General features: G+C 31.8%; 1 protein-coding gene across 1 annotated transcript in view; it reads right to left on the bottom strand.

The window, feature by feature from the left end:
- LOC149909128 (zwei Ig domain protein zig-8-like) overlaps nt 1-5,517 on the bottom strand; it is a 30,601-nt gene extending 25,084 nt beyond the window's left edge. Inside the window, exon 1 of the mRNA XM_090101370.1 lies at nt 5,391-5,517. The gene's annotated coding sequence lies outside the window, so the exon portion shown is untranslated. The remainder of the gene's footprint in view (nt 1-5,390) is intronic.
- Nucleotides 5,518-6,000: the final 483 nt, after the last annotated feature.

A 6,000-nucleotide genomic window follows, 5' to 3' on the forward strand; every position in this document is an offset into this window, starting at 1 on the left:
AAATGGCCGAGATATTCGCCCTCAATTCGTTAGGTTAGGTTTAGGTTAGGTTAGCCTTTAGGTAAGGTTAGGTTAGGTTTCTTAAAAAAAAACTACACAGAAATAGGAGCCCCGCGAAGCGGGGCTCCGTCGACGCGCAAAAAAAAATCAAGTTAGGTTAGGTTAGCCGTTAGGTTAGGTTAGGTTAGGTTTCTTAAAAAAAAAAATACACAGATATAGGAGCCCCGCGAAGCGGGGCTCCGTCGACGTGCAAAAAAAAAATCTAGTTTAGGTTAGGTTAGCCGTTAGGTTAGGTTAGGTTTCTTTAAAAAAAACTACACAGAAATAGGAGCCCCGCTTCGCGGGGCTCTGTCAACGCGCAAAAAAAAAATCAAATACCTACGTGTGCCCTCCTCCCCCCACAAAAAACCTATAATACGTGTGGCAGTTCTCTAAAGAAACCCCGATAACCTAACTATATAGATAAATAGATGTTATCGGACGATTAAATTATTTTATTCATCCGGTAATCGGACGACTAATTTATTTTATTCATCCGTTTAGCGGACGACTAGCGCTGTCCTATTTATTTAATGCTTTTTTGCACACACAAAAGAAATAGAGATATAATTTATGTGTCTTCAACTGATACTAATATAGGTTTGGGCTATGAAATTGAATTATCCTGCATGTATTGATGTCCTATCAATGTACAAAACACTATATCTAAGATTTAAAAAAAATGGGAATTTTGACAATTTATGAAGAAAAATTCGCGATATCTCTTACAGCACTGCTTTATCCTACCTAATTATTTTTATAATAGCATAACAGATTGGATTTTGTCTTTGCAAACATACGTACGAGGTGAGGAAAGGGAAATAAATTTATTACCATGCTTAAGCATTATTCGCCAGCTTCCCCTTTGAACCGTTTTCAAATCATTTCGCAGCTTACCCGGAAAGACGTGACGCAAAAAAGAAATAAGAAACTCGTTAGTAAGAATATCAATGGATTATCGTAGCTCTGGATTATTAAGGAAAATGTTTCGACACATTCGCCCAGGGCCAAGCTTTTTGTGAATATAATGTGTTGGTAGATATTATAATAATGTTATCTTGTTTATGTGAAGAATAAATTATTATAGGTATGCTTTTTACTTTTTTTTCGGATATCTTTCATTTATACTGTCGGGTCTCAGGCTAACAGCAATCTTCAAATAAAATTAATAATTTATACTTGTAAATAAATATTTTTATGTCATCCTGAAATTTTCATCTGAATCGATATTATAACTTTGTTTTTTGGGAAATTGTTGTTGTTCGTTGTTGGTATATCATTACAATATGTACGTAACAAGGATTGTATTGTAATCCTGTCCTTGAATAATATCAATGAATATCATCCTAATATCGCAAAAAGCTTAAAACAGATGATGTGTTTTATCTTCAATCTTAGAATAAATTATGTGAAAAACCGAGTCGCTTTATGAATAAGCAACATCCAAATATAAAATAAAGATAAGCAATGTTTCCACGATCTGGCATCACCATTTCTTTCAACGGCTTGCCAAAAATTGAACAAAGCAAAGATTGGCTGAATTCTCAAAAGACCTTTCTTGACCCAGATACAATTTACATTAGCGACTCTTTCCGTCTGCCATTTGATCCAATGATGCCATTATACTGAGTAAACTTCATTTAATCAAACAGTAGATGCAATATTATTGATACATATTCAAAGAACCTTCATGAAATAGGACAAACATGGGAAAAACATACTGTAGGATTGAATATCCGCCAACTTGCACTTGGCGAGCGTGGTGTATTATGGCCTGTACTCTTATAGCCGGCCCCGTATCTTAGCAGTGGGAACGTATATGGGCTGATAATGATAGATTCTTAGATAGTACTTTATTGTACATAAATACAGAAAGAACGTAAAAAAAATATACAAATGACGGTACTACTTTGACCTCTTGTAGACTAGAACATAAAAAGCTTGGTGAGGAAAACGATAAAATAATAATGAAACCTATGAGTGTCCCTATAAACTATGAATGAAATAGAGAAAGAAACTATGATGGAAATAATAGTTAAAATATAAAAATTAAACTGGTATGTATGTATATCACTATGCAAATACTGAGTCAGCGTCGGTGACAGAAACTAGACAAGACAGCTAAGAACCTACTCGTAGTTCCAGATAAATAAAATATGCTTAACTTATAAGCTTCCATCGTATAATATAAATTATTTTAATAAATTGAAGAAAAACAAATTTTAAGTAGGTACTTGAACCCAGCACCAATTTATTCATAATAAGAAGAAAACAAAGGCGACGTAATAAAATAAATAATTAACTGAAATACAAAGAATTTATTCTCTTTGCTAAGTCTTTAATAACACATTTTATAAACAGCCCAAAGTAACAATAAACCATAAATAACAATATTATTGTGTATTTAAGGCACAATCGTTTAACGTTGAATAAAAACAGTATTAATGTTGGTTTAAACTTTACTAAAGCGACCGTCTGTTTCGGGCAAATGTTACAAACGAGTTATCGAAACAAAAAGTTTATTCAAAAACAACGCGTTGGACTGATTTATTGTCTAGGTTAAATTAGATTGACCAAAAACAAACTTTTGTATCCATGTAGCTATTACATTGATACAGGATAAAAACTTTTCAAAATTAAGGTACGAGTAACATTATAAATTTAGAAATTATTGTTTTGTTCAACTTTGCAATTTATTTTATCAATCTTCTTCTTATATATAAAAATGAATCGCAAAATGTGTTGGTAAGCGCATAACTCGAGAACGGCTGAACCGATTTCGATAATTCTTTTTTTATTATATTCCTTGAAGTACGAGGATGGTTCTTATGTAGAGAAAACGAAAATATTATGTACTACGGGCGAAGCCGGGGCGGACCGCTAGTTTTTTAATAAATGGAACTATATCAAAACATAATAAAATATTTGCAACAGATCATGAAGCTTTTTAAATTCCGATCCGAAAGAGGTTCTCTCCACCATCATTAACATTGACAATAATATTTATCCCGAAGCTTTTTCAAAGTGAATTTCATTTTAATTCTCACAATAAACACGGCAAGTCTATTTCGAAACAAATTGGCATCACAGTCGACATTCAATTCCACTTAAATCGAAATCAACTTGTCTAGACTTCTATAAGAAAGTTAGCAAGTAATATCGGGCCTGCATTGAACATGGAAGTCATTCTATTCACTTTTACACAAGTATTTTAAGACGCGTATCAAAGTTTGCGGTGTTCTACTTACGTAGCTAGTAAGGGTATTGAACAAGCTTATAAGTTAAGGGCTCATGTTTCTATCGATAAAACGTTTATTTAATCCCAAACATTGATTCATCCGTTTAGGTTTCTTGAAAGCAATTGTGAATCGTCGAATGATTTACTTATAGTATAAGTATAAATCATTCGACGATTAACGTCGTACGACGTATAAGTCTTATACGATTAAATCCACCGGTATCATTTTTAAGCTATTGCATAGCTATTTGTATTTTTGGCAATAAACCAATTATTATACCTATTAAGTACATATTGACCAAGACTCATTTCTTCATACACATATTAATACATTGTTCATAGTTAATACGATGTATATATTATTTAGGCATGCAGAAAGAAGGTAATTCGTATATTTCGTTTCATAGACTCGTCTTAAATAAAAATTCATGTTGTTACGGGTGTCTGCGATAATAATAAATACACATGACACCGTAAAAATTTGGATGTTCTTTAAACGTACTAGCTCTATACATATAATAAAAATCTCTGCTGATTTAATATCGTTATGACCTACAACAATGGCATAAAAATTGTTGAAATAATCTAATAAAGCTTTAGTCGTATATTAGAACTCGATTCGCGTCACTTATTTATTTATTTACTACAGACATTAAAATATAAACGTTGATATTGATAATGCCCCGATTATCCTCAACATAAGCCCATTCATTATGCTTTATATTCTCCAGAGCATCAGAGATATAGAGATATAGCATCAGAGATTTTAAGTATTCGCGATAAGATTCTTACTAAAGGAGACAAAGGCAGTAAAAGTTATTTGCATTGTCCGATATACGGTCTCAGTAGGTACTATGAGGCAAACGAGTCTAACAAGCGGAGTTTCATAGTTTCGTATAAATATTTTATCGAGGTTTCCAACGTGCAGCGTTTATCTCGTAAATATTGATCTGTCTTCATTGTGACTTTACGTGACACGAATTTCAATTTCAATACAGGTGCTTCTTCGTCTCAATTTCATTTTACAAATATTTCGCGCTCCCGTTCATAAAATATTTATGAATTATTTTCCATATTCTCGATATACAATATACATACAAAATTCATATTCCGATTGAATTATTCTTGAACAGCTAAGCTGTATCAAGTTCTGAGACTGAATTAAAATAAGGTATAAAAATTCATAAAAGTTTTAATTGAATAGTTTAATTTTCAATCAATAACCTTTTTTGGTTTGGGAATTCCCTTTTTTTAGCTTATCGCAAACAGTATAGGGACAAGTAGGTACCTACTACCTACTACTGTCACCGAATTCCTCTTAGCGTAATTAATAGAAACTTATAGAAACTTATTTGTTGTTAGAATAGAAGAAGGCTTTTAGTGTAACATTTATAAAATTTCTAAGAAAAAGAACCAATATATGATAATTTTGCAAAATTTCATAAATGATATGCTCATTAGGTACATGAAATTAAATATAATAAAAATGTTGCATGTAGACTTTCATTATACAGTGTATTTTTTCCTTTCACTAAAATAATCCATATTAAGTATATGAATGGATAATTAGGTATCATCAATAAGAAAAACATAAACAGGAAAAAAGTTTATACAATCATAAACGGCTCTACAACACTTTTAATATTACTATTTTTTTGCAATACGTTCTATTCAATTTCATTTAATTTTGAAGAAAATTGTATTAGCTATAAATAACTGTAATTAACCTGATTGTAACCAGTTTGCTTAAAATTAAATAAAATTAATTATTTCTAATATGTGATACCAATAATTTATATTAACTTAAAGCATAAACGTGCTAAAATATTCCAATTTTACTACGAATAACATTTAAAACTTGAAATGCTTGATAACAATTTTATATTTCAATGTACGTCATTAAGTTATTGAAAAGGTTCAAAAGCTGTAAAGCTATTACGCATAACGGGTCCGGCGTTAAGCTACCGTCTCCTGAGATTAAAAGAATTTTACGATTGCATGTCACTGAAAATGTTGTAAACGCCAGTCGTAAAACTCTTTTGCGTGCCATTTATTACAACATAAAATTGTACAAAATAAATACTTTATTTGATACAATTATTGAACGACTTACCGAGTTCCAAATTTCTTTACGATCAAAGAATACAGCGAAAATGTTTAACCACGATGACCACAAACTTTTTCAAGTCAAATTAATCACAAAGTTTTAAATACCACGCACTTTACACCAAATAAAACAAAAACACACAAAACAATTTGCAAACTTTTAACAAAAGAGCGCGAAGTCACTACACATTTTTTCTGAGAAGGCATTCAAATTTAGAACATGAATCGCGTTTGTTTTTAAAGCGCATAGACTAAAAACTTTTTTTTATCAACGGCCAGAAACCGGCGTTCGGAAAATCGTACCGATTAGGGATGCGCTACGAGCGTTCGTAGTGATGGAACAACCGTCACTGCGATTTGGGTAGAAAACGCGCCTGCGTAGCTTTGCACCAACATTCGTCTGCACTCATGATACATTTCTGCTTGAATTAATCCCTGTTCTCTTCTCAATTACACCTTTGAGTACAGTACTTATAAAACGGAAATTATAAAGTTCAATTTGGATTTTATAACTCCAATTCAACAAACTTTATACGTGTGCTACTCAAGCTTAAAATTCATAGTAAAGTGCCTATGTATGCTTGACATTAACTTTATGATTGTTTTAAAAGTTTAAT

Source organism: Colias eurytheme, chromosome 4, assembly GCF_061535395.1.
Source record: "Colias eurytheme isolate Ceu_HAF_F1 chromosome 4, ilColEury1 Martin Lab GWU primary, whole genome shotgun sequence".
In the NCBI taxonomy this organism is placed as follows: Eukaryota; Metazoa; Arthropoda; class Insecta; order Lepidoptera; family Pieridae; genus Colias; species Colias eurytheme.